General features: G+C 40.5%; 1 pseudogene; it reads left to right on the top strand.

Moving 5' to 3' along the window:
- The first annotated feature begins 10427 nt into the window (after nucleotides 1-10427).
- Nucleotides 10428-10928, top strand: LOC131496487 (ferritin light chain 1-like; annotated as a pseudogene).
- Nucleotides 10929-19605: the final 8677 nt, after the last annotated feature.

Genomic DNA, 19605 nt, shown 5'->3' with positions numbered 1-19605 from the left:
TATTGAAATTATTCAGAGTATGACCTCAGACCAGAACAGAAGTAACCTAGAAAGTAAAAGCAGAAAGATATCTTAAAAATCCCCAAAATATTTGCAATGGAAGAGGGAACATTGCGACGGACCATGTAGATATTTAAAGAAAAATGTTACCAACAAATTTTTGCTCATAAATTCCACAACTTCTAAATTAAATATAATTTATAAATTCAACAATTTAAACAACATGGAACAATACCTTGAAAGACAAAAACTACCAAAATTCACTCAGAAAGAAATAAAGAATCTTAAGAGTTCTCAATCTATACTTTTAAAAATGAATGTGATTTATTTTTTTTTTTTTTCAACGTTTTTTTATTTATTTTTGGGACAGAGAGAGACAGAGCATGAACGGGGGAGGGGCAGAGAGAGAGGGAGACACAGAATCGGAAACAGGCTCCAGGCTCCGAGCCATCAGCCCAGAGCCTGACGCGGGGCTCGAACTCACGGACCGCGAGATCGTGACCTGGCTGAAGTCGGACGCTTAACCGACTGCGCCACCCAGGCGCCCCAAAAATGAATGTGATTTAAAATCTACTGACAAAATTCCAGGCTCAGCCAATTCACTAGTAATACAAATATTTAAGGGAAAAAATATAGACATTCTAAATAATATCTTCCAGAAACTAGACACAGGAACACCCCAACTCATTTTATGAGGTCATCAGTACCCTAATACTAAAACCAGACAAAGAAATTTTGTCTTTGAAAACTACAGACCAATATCTCTAATAAACATAGATATAAAAATACCCAACAAAATTTTAGGAAATCAAATTGAACAACATATAAAAAGATAAAACATCACAACCAAATGGCTTTACCCCAGAAATACAATGTTGGCTTTACATTTAAAATAATTCAATATAAATCCATTACATTAATGAATTAAAAGAAATACATTATAAGGAAATTGAAAAAGAAACGGAGAAGCATTTGACAAAATTCAACATCCATTAATGATAAAAACTATCCATGGGAATGCAAGCTGGTGTAGCCACTCTGGAAAACAGTATGGAGGTTCCTCAGAAAACTAAAAATACAACTACCCTACAACCCAGCAATTGCACTACTCAGCATTTATCCAAGGGATACAGGTGTGCTGTTTTGAAGAGGCACATGCACTCCCATGTTTATAGCAGCACTATCAACAATAGCCAAAGAATGGAAAGAACCCAAATGTCCATCGATGGATGAATGGATAAAGAAGATGTGGTATATGTGTGTATATATATATATATATATATATATATATATATATATATATCTGTGTGTATATATATATATATATATATATCACTTGATTTGCAAGTATCTATCTATCTATCAATATAATCAAAAAGAATGAAATCTTGCCATTTGCAACTACATGGATGGAACTGGAGGGTATTATGCTAAGTGAAATTAGTCAGTAAGAGAAGGACAAAAATCATATGATTTCACTCATATGAGGACTTTAAGAGACAACACAGATGAACATAAGGGGAGAGAAACAAAAATAATATAAAAATAGGGAGGGGAGGGGCGCCTGGGTGGCGCAGTCGGTTAAGCGTCCGACTTCAGCCAGGTCACGATCTCGCGGTCTGTGAGTTCGAGCCCCGCGTCAGGCTCTGGGCTGATGGCTCAGAGCCTGGAGCCTGTTTCCGATTCTGTGTCTCCCTCTCTCTCTGCGCCTCCCCCATTCATGCTCTGTCTCTCTCTGTCCCAAAAATAAATAAAAAACGTTGAAAAAAAAAATTTAAAAAAAAAAATAGGGAGGGGGACAAAACAGAAGTGACTCATAAATATGGAGAAAAAACTGAGGGTTACAAGAGGGGTTGTGGGAGGGGGGATGGGCTAAATGGGTAAGGGGCATTAGGAATCTACTCCTGAAATCATTGTTGCACTATATGCTAACTAATTTGGATGTAAATTTTAAAAAATAAAAAATAAAAAAAAATGTTTATATGGAAATAAATAAAACTATCCACAATGCAGAAACAGAAGGGGATGTTTTTAACCTGATGAAAGACATAAAAAAAAGAAAGAAAGAAGAGACAGAGGAAGATGGCGGCATAAGAGGACGCTGGGCTCACCGTGTCCTGCTGATCACTTAGATTCCACCCACACCTGCCTAAATAACCCAGAAAACGGCCAGAAGACTAGCAGAACGGAGTCTCCAGAGCCAAACGTAGACGAGAGGCCCACGGAAGAGGGTAGGAAGGGCGGCGAGGCGGTGCGCACTACACGGACTGGCGGGAGGGAGCTGGGGCGCAGGGGCAGCCCGCTGGCAAAGCAGAGCCCCCGAGTCTGGCTGGCAAAAGCGGAGGGGCCGGACAGAGAGTGTTCGGACAGCAAGCGGGACTTAACATCTAGAAGGTTATAAGCTAACACCTCTGCTCAGAGACCGGGAGGGCTGGAGGACAACAGGAGGGAGAATTGTTGAGCCCCGGATGACAGAGCTCAGCTTGGTGGGGAACAAAGGCACTCACCAGTGCCATCTCCCTCGCCCATCCCCCAGCCAAAATCCCCAAGGGAACCAGTTCCTGTCAGGGAACTTGCTTGCACCGAGAAAACACCCAACGCTGAGCTTCTGTGGATCCATCTCTCCAGCAGTGGGTCTGACTCCCTCCCAGTGCCCCAGGGCCCCTCCTGAAGTGGATCACCAAAGGAAAAGCGAGCTGAGCCTGCCCCTCCCGCCCCTGTGCACCTTGCCGATCCACCCCAGCTAATACACAAGATCCCCAGCACCACAAGCCTGGCAGTGTGCAAGTAGCCCAGATGGGCCACGCCACCCCACACTGAATCCTGCCCCTAGGAGAGGGGAAGAGAAGGTACACACCAGTCTGACTGTGGCCCCAGCGGTGGGCTGGGGGCAGATATCAGGTCTGACTGCGGCCCCACCCACAAACGCAAGTTATTCAAGACAGCACAGGGGAAGTGCCCTGCAGTTCCTCACCACTCCAGGGACTATCCAAAATGATGAAACGGAAGAATTCCCCTCAAAAGAATCTCCAGGAAATAACGACAGCTAACCAACTGATCAAAAAGGATTTAAACAATATAACAAAAAGTGAATTTAGAATAATAGTCGTAAAATTAATCGCTGGGCTTGAAAACAGTATAGAGGACAGCAGAGAATCTATTGCTACAGAGATCAAGGGACTAAGGAACAGCCAGGAGGAGCTAAAAAAAATGCTATAAATGAGCTGCAAAATAAAATGGAGACAACCACAGCTCGGATTGAAGAGGCAGAGGAGAGAATAGGTGAACTAGAAGATAAAGTTATGGAAAAAGAGGAAGCTGAGAAAAAGAGAGATAAAAAAATCCAGGAGTATGAGGGGAAAATTAGAGAACTAAGTGATGCACGAAAGAGAAATAATCTACGCATAATTGGTATTCCAGAGGAGGAAGAGAGAGGGAAAGGTGCTGAAGGTGTACTTGAAGAAATAATAGTTGAGAACTTCCCTGATCTGGGGAAGGAAAAAGGCATTGAAATCCAAGAGGCAGAGAGAACTCTATTCACACATAACTTGAATCGATCTTCTGCACGACATATCATAGTGAAACTGGCAAAATACAAGGATAAAGAGAAAATTCTGAAAGCAGCTAGGGATAAACATGCTCTAACATATAAAGGGAGACCTATAAGACTAGTGACGATTCTCTACTGAAACTTGGCAGGCCAGAAAGGAATGGCAGGAAATCTTCAATGTGATGAACAGAAAAAATACGCAGCCAAGAATCCTTTATCCAGCAAATATGTCATTTAGAATAGAAGGAGAGATAAAGGTGTTCCCAAACAAACAAAAGCTGAAGGAATTTATCACCACTAAACCAGCCCTACAAGAGATCCTAAGGGGGATCCTGTGAGACAAAGTACCAGAGACATCGCTACAAGCATGAAACCTACAGACATCACAATGACTCTAAACTCATATCTTTCTATAATAACACTGAATGTAAATGGACTAAATGCACCAACCAAAAGACGTAGGGTATCAGAATGGATGATAAAAAAAAAAACAAGACCCATCTATTTGCTGTCAAAAAGAGACTCATTTTAGACCTGAGAACACCTTCAGATTGAAAGTGAGGGGATGGAGAACTATTTATCATGCCACTGGAAGTCAAAAGAGAGCTGGAGTAGCCATACTTATATCAGACAAACTAGACTTTAAATTAAAGGCTGTAATAAGAGATGAATAAGGGCATTATATAATAATTACAGGGTCTATCCAACAGGAAGAGCTAACAATTATAAATGTCTATGTGTCGAATATGGGAGCCCCCAAATATATAAAACAATTACTCACAAACATAAGCAGCCTTATTGATAAGAATGTGGTAACTGCAGGGGACTTTAACACCCCACTTACAACAATGGATAGATCATCTAGACACATGGTCAATAAAGAAACAAGGGCCCTGAATAATACATTGGATCAGATGGACTTGACAGATATATTTAGAGCTCTGCATCCCAAAGCAACAGAATATACTTTCTTCTCGAGTGCACATGGAACATTCTCCAAGATAGATCACATACTGGGTCACAAAACAGCCCTTCATAAGTATACAAGAATTGAGATCATACCAAGCATACTTTCAGACCACAATGCTATGAAGCTTGAAATCAACCACAGGAAAAAGTCTGGAAAACCTCCAAAAGCATGGAGGTTAAAGAACACCCTACTAAAGAATGAATGGGTCCACCAGGCAATTAGAGAAGAAATTAAAAAATATATGGAAACAAACGAAAATGAAACTACAACCATCCAAATGCTTTGGGATGCAGCGAAGGCAGTCCTGAGAGGAAAATACATTGCAATCCAGGCCTATCTCAAGAAACAAGAAAAATCCCAAATACAAAATCTAACAGCACACCTAAAGGAAATAGAAGCAGAACAACAAAGACACCCTAAACCCAGCAGACGAAGAGAAATAATAAAGATCAGAGCAGAAATAAACAATATAGACTCTAAAAAACCTGTAGAGCAGATCAATGAAACCAAGAGTTGGTTTTTTGAAAAAATAAACAAAATTGATAAACCTCTAGCCAGGCTTCTCAAAAAGAAAAGGGAGATGACCCAAATAGATAAAATCATGAATGAAAATGGAATTATCACAACCAATCCCTCAGAAATACAAGCGATTATCAGGGAATACTATGAAAACCTATATGCCAACAATCTCGACAACCTGGGAGAAATGGACAAATTCTTAAACACCCACACACTTCCAAAACTCAATCAGGAGGAAATAGAAAGCTTGAACAGACCCATAACCAGTGAAGAAATTGAATCAGTTATCAAAAACCTCCCAACAAATAAGAGTCCAGGACCAGATGGCTTCCCAGGGGAGTTCTACCAGACGTTTAAAGCAGAGATAATACCTATCCTTCTCAAGCTATTCCAAAAAATAGAAAGGGAAGGAAAACTTCCAGACTCATTCTATGAAGCCAGTATTACTTTGATTCCTAAACCAGACAGAGACCCAGGAAAAAAAGAGAACTATAGGCCAATATCCCTGATGAATATGGATGCAAAAATTCTCAATAAGATACTAGCAAATCGAATTCAACAGCATATAAAAAGAATTATTCACCATGATCAAGTGGGATTCATTCCTGGAATGCAGGGCTGGTTCAACATTCGCAAATCAATCAACGTGATACATCACATTAATAAAAGAAAAGATAAGAACCATATGATCCTGTCAATCGAAGCAGAAAAAGCATTTGACAAAATTCAGCATCCTTTCTTAATAAAAACCCTCGAGAAAGTCAGGATAGAAGGAACATACTTAAACATCACAAAAGCCATTTATGAAAAGCCCACAGCTAACATCATCTTCAATGGGGAAAAACTGAGAGCTTTTTCCCTGAGATCAGGAACACGACAGGGATTTCCACTCTCACCGCTGTTGTTTAACATAGTGTTGGAAGTTCTAGCATCAGCAATCAGACAACAAAAGGAAACCAAAGGCATCAAAATTGGCAAAGAGGAAGTCAAGCTTTCACTTTTTGCAGATGGCATGATAATATACATGGAGAACCCGATAGACTCCACCAAAAGTCTGCTAGAACTGATACATGAATTCAGCAAAGTCGCAGGATACAAAATCAATGTACAGAAATCAGTTGCATTCTTATACACTAATAATGAAGCAACAGAAAGACAAATAAAGAAACTGATCCCATTCACAATTGCACCAAGAAGCATAAAATACCTAGGAATAAATCTAACCAAAGATGTAAAAGATCCGTATGCTGAAAACTATAGAAAGCTTATGAAGGCAATTGAAGAAGATATAAAGAAATGGAAAAACATTCCATGCTCATGGGTTAGAAGAATAAATATTGTCAAAATGTCAACACTACCCAAAGCTATCTACACATTCAATGCAATCCCAATCAAAATTGCACCAGCATTCTTCTTGAAGCTAGAACAAGCAATCCTAAAATTCCTATGGAACCACAAAAGGCCCCAAATAGCCAAAGTAATTTTGAAGAAGAAGACCAAAGCGGGAGGCATCACAATCCCAGACTTTAGCCTCTAATACAAAGCTGTAATCATCAACACAGCATGGTATTGGCACAAAAACAGACACATAGAACAATGGAATAGAATAGAAACCCCAGAACTAGACCCACAAAGTATGGCCAACTAATCTTTGACAAAGCAGGAAAGAATATCCAATGGAAAAAAGACAGTCTCTTTAACAAATGGTGCTGGGAGAACTGGACAGCGACATGTAGAAAAATGAAAGCAGACCACTTTCTTACACCATTCACAAAGGCAAACTCAAAATGGATAAAGGACCTGAATGTGAGACAGGAAACCATCAAAACCCTAGAGGAGAAAACAGGAAAAGACCTCTCTGACCTCAGCCGTAGCAATTTCTTACTTGACACATCCCCAAAGGCAAGGGAATTAAAAGCAAAAATGAACTATTAGGACCTCATGAAGACAAAAAGCTTCTGCACAGCAAAGGAAACAATCAACAAAACTAAAAGGCAACCAACGGAATGGGAAAAGATATTTGCAAATGACATATCGGACAAAGGGCTAGTATCCAAAATCTATAAAGAGCTCACCAAACTCCACACTCGAAAAACAAATAATCCAGTGAAGAAATGGGCAGAAAACATGAATAGACACTTCTCTAAAGAAGACATCCGGATGGCCAACAGGCACATGAAAAGATGCTCAACGTCACTCCTCATCAGGGAAATACAAATCAAAACCACACTCAGATACCACCTCACGCCAGTCAGAGTGGCCAAAATGAAAAAATCAGGAGACTATAGATGCTGGAGAGGATGTGGAGAAAGAGGAACCCTCTTGCACTGTTGGTGGGAATGCAAACTGGTGCAGCCACTCTGGAAAAGTGTGGAGGTTCCTCAAAAAATTTAAAAAAGGCCTACCCTATGACCCAGCAGTAGCACTGCTAGGAATTTACCCAAAGGATACAGGAGTACTGATGCATAGGGGCACTTGTACCCCAATGTTTATAGCAGCACTTTCAACAATAGACAAATTATGGAAAGAGCCTAAATGCCCATCAACTGATGAATGGATAAAGAAATTATAGTTTGTATACACAATGGAGTATTACGTGGCAATGAGAAAGAATGAAATATGGCCCTTTGTAGCAACATGGATGGAACTGGAGAGTGTGATGCTAAGTGAAATAAGCCACACAGAGAAAGACAGATACCATACGCTTTCACTCTTATGTGGATCCTGAGAAACTTAACAGGAACCCATAGGGGAGGGGAAGGAAAAAAGAAAAAAAAGAGAGGTTACAGTGGGAGAGAGCCAAAGCCTAAGAGACTCTTAAAAACTGAGAACAAACTGAGGGCTGATGGGGGGTGGGGAGGAGGGGAGGGTGGTTGATGGGTATTGAAGAGGGCATCTTTTGGGATGAGGACTGGGTGTTGTATGGAAACCAATTTGACAATAAATTACATATTTTTTAAAAGTAAATAAATGTTAAAAAATAAAAGAAAGAAAGAGAAAGAAAGAAAGAAAGAAACCCTACAGCTAACATCATTCTTATGGTAAAGACTGAATGGTTTCACCCTTATATCAGCAACAAGGCAAAAATACCCTTTCTCACCACTTCTATCCATCAATATATTGGAAATGCAATAAAGCAAGACAAATAAACAAAACATAGATTGGAAAGGAAGAAACAAAAATGTTTGAATTCAAAAATTGGCTATGTAGAACATCCATCCCTAGTCATGCCCAAAATGATCCCAGAGTCAGTCCTGAGTTAAACAAGTGAATTCAGCAATGTCACAGGTTGCAAGATCAATTCAATACAAAAAAGTGAACAATATTCCTATTTACCAGAAATGAACAATAAGAATCTGAAAAAAAATTAAGTGCCATTTTCAATAGCACCAAAAAGAAGGAAAAGGAGGAGTTGGTGAGGAAGAGAGAGAGGAGGAGGAGGAGGAGGGAAAGAAGAGAGACAAGAGAGGAAGGAGGGGGAGGAGGAGGTGAAGGAGGACCACCACCATCACCATCACCATTTCCAACTTAGGAAACAAGGAAGACGTAAATAAATGGAAACATACATCATGTAAATAATTGGAAGACTCACTTTCTCCCCACATTGGACTACAGATATTACACACACTCATTCAAAATCCCAGAAGGATTTACCATAGATATCAACAAGCTGATTCTCAAATTTTTATGGAAAGGCAAAGGACCTAGAACTCCTAGGAATTTTGTATTTGATAAATATATGTAACCAAATCCCGAAAGCCTCTCTTTATCCTACAAGAGAGGAATGAGACTGAACTAAAAAAGTCTGAAGCATTTTACATCTTAGAACGGCAGGTCTCAAAGTGTGGTCCCTGGACCCCTGGTGATGCCCACAATGCTACCACTTCCATAGTAATACTAAAACACTGCTTTTCATGCTGTATAACAAAATGGGAGCTGTACATCAAGGACTTCTGCTGTGCACTGGGGTTTCATAGCTGCCTCACATAAAAGCACTAGGGTAACTGCTCACCTTGTGAGCACATCTACCCACTGTTCACCCTGAACACTGTTTTTACTTGAATGAAAAACTTACAGCAGCAGGCAAACTATGGTTGCTCTGACTTGGATGTTTGACAGGCATGTTCTTGAAAATAAACAAAGCGAGCCAAGGACTTCGAAGAAAACAAAGACCAAAATTCAACTTCCTGAGTTAAAGCACTGTCTTTGGTCATTCCCCATGGGTCACAAATACAGATTTGTATGTTAAAGAGCTAAAGGGAGCATCAAAGAAGACACCTTTACCTCTGAAAAATTAAAATCTACCACAAAATATACCATTTTTGTTGTTGTTGTTGTTGTTAAAGATTGAAGACCATGGAAAAGCCACTTGAAATAATTTACTACTAAGTGTCTTAAAGATCTTGAAGCTCACTTGCTGGGCCTGCACATGACCTGGAGAAGGTTTTAACCCTCAGAAGTTCAAGGTAAGTTATTTCCTCTCATATCTGCCAAAAAAAAAAAAAAAAAAAAAAAAAAAAACCCACCAGCCAACGAAGAATGTTGGTATTTTGGTTGGCTTCCGACTTAATTTCAATTATTTTTTACTGTCTTTTCTTGGATGAGACCATGATTTTGTGCAAGCGGACCGTGGAGGTTTGCTGATAATGAAAATTACTAACTGGCAGCTTCAGCATCTTTCCTGACAAAGGCATTTCCTTGGCCCCAGCCTCATGAGTTAGAGAGACAACTGCGGAGAACCCTGGTCCTGGGTATCACCCAAATTTACAAAGTGACAGCAAGAAGCATCACAGCCCTCCAACTGTGTGAGGAAAAGGTACAAGGTGTCATTTCTTAGATCTTCTGTTAGTCCAGCTTCAGGGGGGTTTGGGCAGGATGCGATTGGCTGGGATGGAAGAAATTCAGTTTGTCAAAAGTAATTACAGTTGATCCTTGAACAATGCAGGGCTTTGGGGAGCCAACCCCCACACAATTGAAAATTGCATCTACCTTTCGAGTCCCCAAAACTTCACTACTAATAGCTTACCATTGACCAGAAGCCTTACCAGTAACATAAACAGTGGATTAACACATATTTTCTATGTTAAATGTATTAAATGCCACATTCTCACAATGTATTATACTAGAAAAAAGTGTTATTAGGAAAATCGTATGGAAGAGAAAATACACTTAGAGTACTTTGCTGTAAAAACTGCATGTAGGCAATGTGCCTAACCCCCCAATCTGTGTCTTGCTTCACCAGTGTTTGGCTGGAACAGACCCAGGAGCGCCCCTTCTTCCAGTCTCCAACCTCTTTTCCAGTAATTACCTTCAGAACCACCATCTCAGCCACCCTCTGCCTTTCAGGACCAGCCCACACCGTTTTTTGAACTTTGCTCCTTGTTGCTCATGCGCTCTCAGAGTCATCAGAATTATTCCACCAAGGTGGAGGCTGCCATCAACCAGCTGGCAAGCCTGCCTCTCTCTGGGCTTCTATTTCCCACAAGGACATGTGCTCTGCAGGCCGTGGGCCACTTCTTCCCCGGGTGATTAAGGAGAAGCGCGAGTGCGCCCTGCGTCTCCTGAAGATGTAAACCGGTGGGAGACCTTGTCTTCTCCCCCAGGTGCAGAAGCCTCCTCAAGATGCGTGGGTAAAACCCCGGAGGCCACGGAAGTCCTATGGTCCTGGAGAAGAACCCAAACCAGGCTCTTTTGGATCTGCATGCCTGGGGTTCTGCCCACAAAGACGTCCATCTCTGGGACTTCCTGGAGAGCCACTTCCGGGATAAGCAGGTGAAACTCAACAGGAAGTCGGGCGACCACCTGCCGCACCTGTGCAGGCTGGCCAGCCCCACCCCAGGCTGGGCTGCGCAGGTGTCTGTTCAGAGGCTCACCTCTGAGCTTCAGTAGCCCAGCAGACCCCTGGTGTTGGGGATTGTGCCTGAGTCTCTCCCTGAAGCCAGTAGGCAGCTTTTTAACCACCCTGGAGCCGCTCTCAAGTCCTGGACCAAATGGAAATGGTAACTCCTTTTTCGGGAAAAAAAAAAAAAAAAATTCTGCGTGTAAGTGGACCCAGGAAGTTCAAGAGTCAACTGTATAATTAAACTAAAGCCTATACAAATCTGAGCTCACTTTTCTTCCTTATGTGAAGAAGGACGTGTGAATGTGCACACTTGGGGAGACAGAAGAAATGGGCAATTGAAGAGCATTTCTGCCTCTTCTTTCAAAGTCAGATCTTTACAGTCCATCCTCAGAATGAATAACTAGAATTTTTATTCCTAACATTTGCGACTTTTTTCATATGTGATATCTCATTTGTGGAAACCTTTCACCAATTTGTTGAATTCCTAATCCTCCTCAAGGATCAGCTCCCGTCTCCTTCCTAGGAAGCCTTCCCTGACCCCCCAAAGCAAGTCACATCCCCTTCTGCAGCCCTCACAGGACCCTGTACTTTGCCTTCAGAGCACATAGAGTATTTCTCATGAAGCAATTAATTCTGTAAATGTGCTGCTTAATGTCTGACTCTCTGACAGAATATGATTACAGGAGGGCAAGGACACTGTCTCATTTACTACTGAATCCAAATATCTTGCACATAATACACACTTCATAAATATTTAGTAGAATCTTGAATGTGAATCCAGCCTCTCAATGAAATTAAATACTGTACATAAGACATTTAGCCCACAGACTGGAATATAGTGAACCCTTAATAAATGTTTACTTATTGCATCCTTGAGCCTGTATCAACCCTGGGGAGGTAGGGCTGATATTATATAAAATTCTCAACTTTGTAAAAGCTTTTATTTATTTATTTTGAAAGAGAGAGAAGGAGAGAGACAGAGAGGGTGTGTGAAAGAGAGAATTCCAAGCAGGCTCTGCACTATCAGCATGGAGCCCAATGAGGGGCTTGAACTCACAAACTGTGAGATCACAACCTGAGCTGAAACCAAAAGCCAGATGCTCAACCAAATAAGCCATCCAGGCAGTCCTAAGGTTCTCAATTTGCAAGTAAGCAAATATACTTGGAGGTCATGGGACTTTCCCAAGACCTATTACTTGTAATAACTGAGGCCGAATGGAGATTGATCCCAACCCCATGTTCTTTCTAATGAACAACCTCTGATGAGAGTTCACCTGGGATTCTGGAAGAGCCCATGCTTCTGAAACATCTACCAAATGGGGAAAATCCATCCCAAGTGTCATCAGTGTCTGGTCCACAAATGGCTTATCAAAGCAACTATGTTTCTTCATTATTGTAGCAGAGGCTGCTATTTCCCACCCAACATCCATTCTCTTGTCTTCAAGTAGGTCTACAAGTTTCTATCCAGATATCAGTGTACTCCTATGGAAAATATATTTATCTCAGTCCCCTTGCACCAAGGGAAAGCTATTTCATTAAGTTCTGATAATGAGGTATTAGTGTAAGTGATGTGCGTGTTTTCCCGGAAAGCTACTTAAAGAGAGCTTCTTCCCTAGGAAGAGTCCCTTTTGTCCCAACCTGCGGGCATGGTGACCAGTACCCCAGCAGCCCTTTTGAACAATGAGGTGCCTTGAGGTTGGGAATGATGTGCTGAGAGTGATGTAACAGCACTAAAGTGACTGTTGACTAATCATCCCTGACTTTGGATCCACAGTACCAGCCTGAATGTGAACTACCTCCAGCAGGATTTCTTTTGTATGTGAGAGAAATACACGTCTTAGCTCATTTAAACTTCTGTTATTATTTTTTATGCAGCCAAATATAATCTTAACTTATATGATCATTTACAAAGCTTAGAGGAAAAGTGATAGTTGCATTTATTGTTAGTTTTTAAAAAATGTTTTATTTATTTATTTATTTATTTTGAGAGAGAGAAGTGTGTGCGCAAGCAGGAGAGGGGCAGAGAGAATCCCAAGCAGGCTCCATGCTATCAGTGCAGAGCCTGATACAGGGCTTGATCTCATGACCCTGGGATGACCACGTGAGCCAAAATCAAGAGTTGGACATTTAAGGGACACCTGGGTGGCTCAGCCAGTTGAGCATCTGACTTCAGCTCAGGTCATGATCTCATGGCTCGTGAGTTAGAGCCCTGCATCGGGTTCTCTGCTGACAGCTCAGAACCTGAAGCCTCCTTCTGATTCTGTGTCTCCCTCTCTCTCTGACCTTCCCTTCTAGTGTTCTGTCTGTCTGTCTCTCTCTCTCAAAAATAAATAAACCTTAAAAAAAAAAGAGTTGGGCATTTAACTGAACCCCCAGGTGCCCCTATTGCTACTTTTTTGTTCCTCCAAGCAAGAACCTGAGAAAAATTTTATGAAATTTTTATGAATTTTCACCTTTATTGAGGTATAACTGATAAGTGGTAATATATTTAAGGTGTACATCATGATGATATATATATATATATATATATATATATATATATATATACACACATATACACATTGTGAAAGGATCTAGTTAATCCCATCTAGGTAATTCTTTTCAACGTTTTTTATTTATTTTTGGGACAGAGAGAGACAGAGCATGAACGGGGGAGGGGCAGAGAGAGAGGGAGACACAGAATCGGAAGCAGGCTCCAGGCTCTGAGCCATCAGCCCAGAGCCCGACGCGGGGCTCGAACTCACGGACCGCGAGATCGTGACCCGGCTGAAGTCGGACGCTTAACCGACTGCGCCACCCAGGCGCCCCCCATCTAGCTAATTCTTACATCCATCACCTTATGTTGTTTTATTTCTTTTTTACTTATTTACTTTTTTGGTGAGAACATTTAAATTCTCTTTCAGCAAATTTCAATTATACAATATAGTGTTATCAACTATAGTAATTATGCTATACATTAGATCCTAGGACTTTATTCTTCTTATAGCTGAAAGTTTGTACGCTTTTACCAACCTCACCCTGTTTACTCAACCCCAACCCTGGGCAACCACTTTTCTATTCTTTGTTTCTATGAGTTTGATGTGTGTGTGTGTATATATATACATGTATATATATATATGTATATATATATGTATATATATATATATGTATACATATATGTATATATATACATGTATATATACATATATATACATGTGTATATATATATACACACACACATATATATATACATATATATGTATATATATGATACACACACATATATATACATATATATGTATATATATATGTGTGTGTGTATATATAGAGTCATGTTATGTTATTTGTTTTATTTTATTTTATTTTATTTTGTTTTATTTTATTTTATTTTATTTTATTTTATTTTAGAGAGAGAGTGCTCACGAATGGGGAAAAGAAGCAGAGGGAGAGAGAATATTAAGCAGGCTCCATGCTATGCTTGGGGCTCAATCCCACGACCCTGACATCATGACCTGAACTGAAAACAAAAGTCTGACACTCAACCAACTGAGCCACCCAGGCACCCCTGAAGTATATATATATTTTTAGAGCCCACATATTAGTGATACCGTGTGTTATTTGGTCTTTGTCTGGCTGGTTTCAGTTAGCATAATGCGCTTAAGTTGCATGCATTTTGTCACACATAGAAGGATTTTCTTCTTTCCCGTGGCTGAAAAATATTCAAGCGTGTGTGTGTGTGTGTGTGTGTGTGTGTGTGTGTGTAAAACACCTTCTTTAACCACACATACACTGACAGATACTTAGATTGCTACCATATCTTGGTTGTGAATAATGGTGCAGTGAACATGGAAAGGCAGATATCTCTTCAATATTCTGTTTTCATTTCTTTTCAATATATGCCCAGAAGTGAGATTGCTGAACCATATGGTAGTTCTCCTTTTAATCATCTGAGGAACCTCCCTACTGTTTTCCACATGGCTGCACCAATTTGCATTCCCACCAACAGTGCACAAGTGTTCCCTTTTCTCTACATCCTTGCTAACACTTATTATTGCTTATCTTTTTGATGACAGCCTTTCTAACATTCGTGAGGTGATGTTGCATTGTGGTTTCGATTTTCATTTCCCTGATGATTCGTGATGCTGAACACCTTTTCATATACTTCTTGGCCATCTGTATGGCTCAGATTCTCTACCCATTATTTTATTTTATTTTGTTTCATTATTTTTTAATGTTTTATTTATTTTGAGAGAGAGAGAGCATGAACAGGGGAGAGGCACAGAGAGAGGGAGGCAGAGAGAGAATCCCAAGCAGGCTCTGCATTGTCAGCACAGCACAGAGCCACATGGGGCTTGAACCCACAAACCATAAGATCATGACCTGACCCAAAATCAAGAGTAGGACACTTAACTGACTGAGCCACCCAGGTGCCCCTACCTATCATTTTCATCAGATCGTCTGGGTTTGTGTTGTTTTGTTTTGTCATTGAATTATATGAGCTTTTTATATATTCTGGGTATTAATCCTTTATCAGATACATGATTTATAAATATTTTATCCCACTTGATGGGTTGCCTTTTAATTTTGTTAGTAGTTTTATTCATTGTGCATGAGTATTTTAGTTTTATGCAATGCTACTTGTTCATTTTGGCTTTTGTTGCTTTGCTTTTGGTATCAAATCCAAAAAATCATCACCAAAAAATCACTGCTGAGATGGATGTCAAGGAGCTTATCATCTTTGTTTTCCTTCTAAGAGTTTTACAGTTTCAGGCCTTACATCCAATATGTTAATCCCTTCTGAGTTAGTTTTTGTGTATGGTATATGATAGTGGTCCAGGTTCATTCTCTTGCATATGTTTGTAGCTTCTGGCTTTCCCAGCATCATTTGTAAAAGAGACTATTCCCATTTTGTATTCTTGGCTCCTTTGTCACAAATCAAACCCTATAGGCATGGGTTTTCTTCTGGGCTCTCTATTTCATTCTGTTGACCTATGTGTATCTTTTTATGCAAATACCACTGATTGATTACTATAGTTTTATAATATATTGTGAAATCATGAATTTTAATGCCCCCAGCTTTGTTTTCTCTCAAGATTGCTTTGGACATTCAAGGTCTTTTTTGGTTCCATACAAATATTAGGATTATCTTTTCTATTTCTGTGAAAAATGTCATTGGAATTTTGATAGAGATTACTTGTTTGAGTCCTCTCTCTTTTTTCTTATTAAGTATAGCTGAAGTTTTATCTATTTTATTTATAATTTCAAAACCCAGTTCTTAGTTTCATTAATCTTTTCTATTGTCTCTTTGGTCTCTATTTCATTCATTTCTGCTCTGAGCTTTGTTATTTCACTTCTTTGCTAACTTTGGGCTTCATTTGTTCTTGCTTTTCTAGTTCTTTAGGGTGTAAATTTAGGTTGCCTATTCGATATCTTTCATTTTTCTTAATGTAGGCCCTTCTCACTATAAACTGATCTTTTTCTCCCCTTGATCTAGTCTGCTGTTAATCCCTTCTGTTGAATTTTTCAGTACAGTTATTGTATTTTTCAGCTCTGTGGTTTGTTTGGTACTTTCTGATAATTTTTTGTTGAAATTCCCACTTAGTTCAGGCATTGTTCTCCTAACTTTGGTGAACGTCTTTATGATCATTACTTTGAACTCTTTATTAGATATATCATTTATATCTGCTTCATTGAGATCTGTTTTTGCAGTTCTATCTTGTTCTTTTGTTTGAAACATATTCCTCTGTTTCTTCATTTTCCTTGCCTCTCTCCATTGATTTCTGTGCACTAGATAAAAACAACCACCTCTGCTAGTCTTGACTGAGTGGTAGTTTCATGTAGGGGATACGCATTACCCATCAACCTGACCAAGCTCTTGGTTGACTCTGAAACCTTTGTGATTGTCTACAATGCCTTGTTTGTTCTTAGTGGTCCCCCATTGTTAAGGATGTGCCAAGACCTGTCAGTGTCCCAAAGGAGAGGAACACAGTCAGAACCTATGTGCAGGATGACTAGAAGAAACCCTCAGGCAGTATCTGGGAGAGAATGTAGTTAGGATTCTTCCAAGGAGAGACTAGAGATGGGCATTTTTGCCTTCTTCTTCCATACTGGGCCCAGGTGTATAGCTACATTGGGGTGTTCCTGTGTCTGTTTAGTACTCAGTTTGCTAAAATGCTGTGGGACTTGGAAACACAAGCTCCATTTGCTCTCAGAGCCAGGCAATCGAAGGGCCCATCCCTTCAGTGGCAGCTACAAAAGTTGAGGTGCCATATGTGCATACAAGCTCCTTCCAGAGAGACACTGGCAATTTGCAGTGGGATAGAGGAAGAAGGCTGAGGTGGTGTCTGTTGGCTTTCCCTTTCCCTGGAGAAGATTACAGTCAACCCTTAGATGTGTGCTAAATTAGAAGTTTGATATAGGTAGTACCTGTCACAATTTATAACTAGTTACCTTTCAAGAAAAAGCTGGGAGATTGGTGGTTTCTGCCTCCACCCCCTACATTGAAGCCCTGAGGCATTGCCATACCAAGATCTCATGAGCCAGTTGAAAACTGGTTTTGTTTGTTTGTTTGCTATAGTTTTGTGGATCTTGTGAATGCAAGCTCTGTTGGCTTTCAGAGCTGGGTGTTTGGGGGTCCCACCCCTTAGGTGGGAGTCTTCGAAGTTAGGATGCCAGATGTGCAGTCCAAATCTTTGCTCCTAAGGGGGAAGCTGGGAATGAGAGTTCCCTCCTGATTGCATGGCACTCTGCCTGGGATGCATTTCATGGTGAAAGTGTGTCTCAGTCTTTCCTACCTTTTTATGTGAAGATTTTTTCATTTGCCTGATGTGTATGAGTCAATGTGTAGTTTCTGACTTTCTCGCAGAGGAAATCGCTCTGTGTGTAGCTGTAAACTCAGTGTGTCCATGGGAGCAGGGGAGTTAAAGAGCCTCTAATGTCACTATCTTGGACTGGAACCATAAAATGTATTTAAATCAATATCTTGATATTTTGAATTGCAAATATTTCAACATGTCAGCATCACTAAGTCTGTGTGAAGTATGCTATTTCAGAACTCATTAGTGTAAGATTTATGAGATAATTTGGGGTCATATTTGTCTGTTTCAAGCTTTTAATCAGCTCTATTTTTTGGAAAAGATTCTTTAGTGGAATAGTAAGAATGTTGCAGCAGTTTCTTCATGTGTGAAAGTTATGAATATAGAATTTGAAAACAAGGAGGTGCCTTAAAAATCACTTATTCATCTTTATTTTACAGATTAAAGAACTGAGGTGGGGTACCTGGGTGGCTCAGTTAGTTAAGTGTCTGACTCTTGATTTTAGCTCAGGTCATGATCTCACCATTGTGGGATAGAACCCTGTGTTGGACTCCACACTGATGGAGCCTGCGTGGGATTGTTTCTCTCTCTCTCTCTCTCTCTCTCTCTCTCTCTCTCAATCTGTTCCTCCCCACCCCACCCCCAACTCTCTCTCTCAAAATAAATAAATAAACTTATAAAAAATGAAATAAAATACTGAGGAATAATTGTTATAAAGAACTTTCTACTACTTTTTCCCAGCTTTACCTTGCCCTCTTCCCAATCTACAAATACACAAACAAGGAAAAGCTGCTAACTTAACTGATCAAGAATCCAAGACATTGATATAACCCCTTCACTAGTGGCTGGTATCATTGGCATTAATGGCCACTGTGAACTCTGACTCAGTGGGGCAGGTCAAGAGCCTATATCTTCCATTCTCTTCTTTGAACTTCTTTTTCCAGTGAGGTTTTGTGTTAGTAAACTTGGAACCTGCGTTTAACTTTTGGGTGGTATGCTCTGCATGTGTGCCTGTCTGTTGGTTGTGTGATGGCCTTCTCTACCATGGGATGCTGAAGGTAGTAAGATCCCAAAGTCTCCATTCAGGCTTGGGGCAACCAGATGGTGCTCATGTAGGCCTTAAATTTTATCCTGTAACCCACCTTTTACCATCAGAAGTTTGGGGCACTGGCTTAGCACCTTACTCTCATTTGGTTGCTGTTCCTGGGCGATATAACTCCTAAGGCAGAAGGATGGCAGTTGGGGTGGCATGGAGTAACAATTACTAGCTGGGCGGGGAGGGGGGCATGGAGTAACAATTACTAGCTGGCCAAGGTCTGGGCCATTCAGGGTCTCTAATCTCAATACCATGAAACATTTTCAATACTCTAGTGTCACCTCAAGAATTGCAGTCAACTCATCTGACTGCACGATATCAATCATTTGAACAGGTCAGTCTAAACCAATGTGACTGAAATAGAGTCATCTTTTTTTAAACATTGTGTATTTTCCTCTTCCTACTCAACCCCATTCACCAATAATGCAGAGATGAGTTAGCAAACTTAGCCAGACTCAATGACTCTTTTCCATAGTCACCACTTTCCTTCCTCATCTCACATTTCCTCTCTCCCATTCGTGTTTCTTTATTCTGTTCTTTGTTCTCCTTGTTCATGTCTCAGGCCTTCCATTGCACTCCAGCTAAAGTCCCCTGAGCTCATCTCATTGCTGGGCCTCAGTAGACACTCATGAAGCATCAGAACCAACTACTTATGGTCCCCACCTCACCACCTTTCTGTCCCTGTCTCTGAGTCAAAACACCTAAGCCCTGACTACCATGTTGCTGCCACCCCATCACAATGACTCAGAGCACAGTTAAGCTATTACAGAGACGGGCAGGGATCAAACGGTCATCCAGGCCAACCTTTTAACCCTCTGCATGCAGGAGGTATTT

Source organism: Neofelis nebulosa, chromosome 15, assembly GCF_028018385.1.
Source record: "Neofelis nebulosa isolate mNeoNeb1 chromosome 15, mNeoNeb1.pri, whole genome shotgun sequence".
Taxonomy (NCBI): Eukaryota; Metazoa; Chordata; class Mammalia; order Carnivora; family Felidae; genus Neofelis; species Neofelis nebulosa.
The sequence above is the reverse complement of the archived record's forward strand: the minus strand, read 5'-3'. Positions and strand labels throughout refer to the sequence as shown.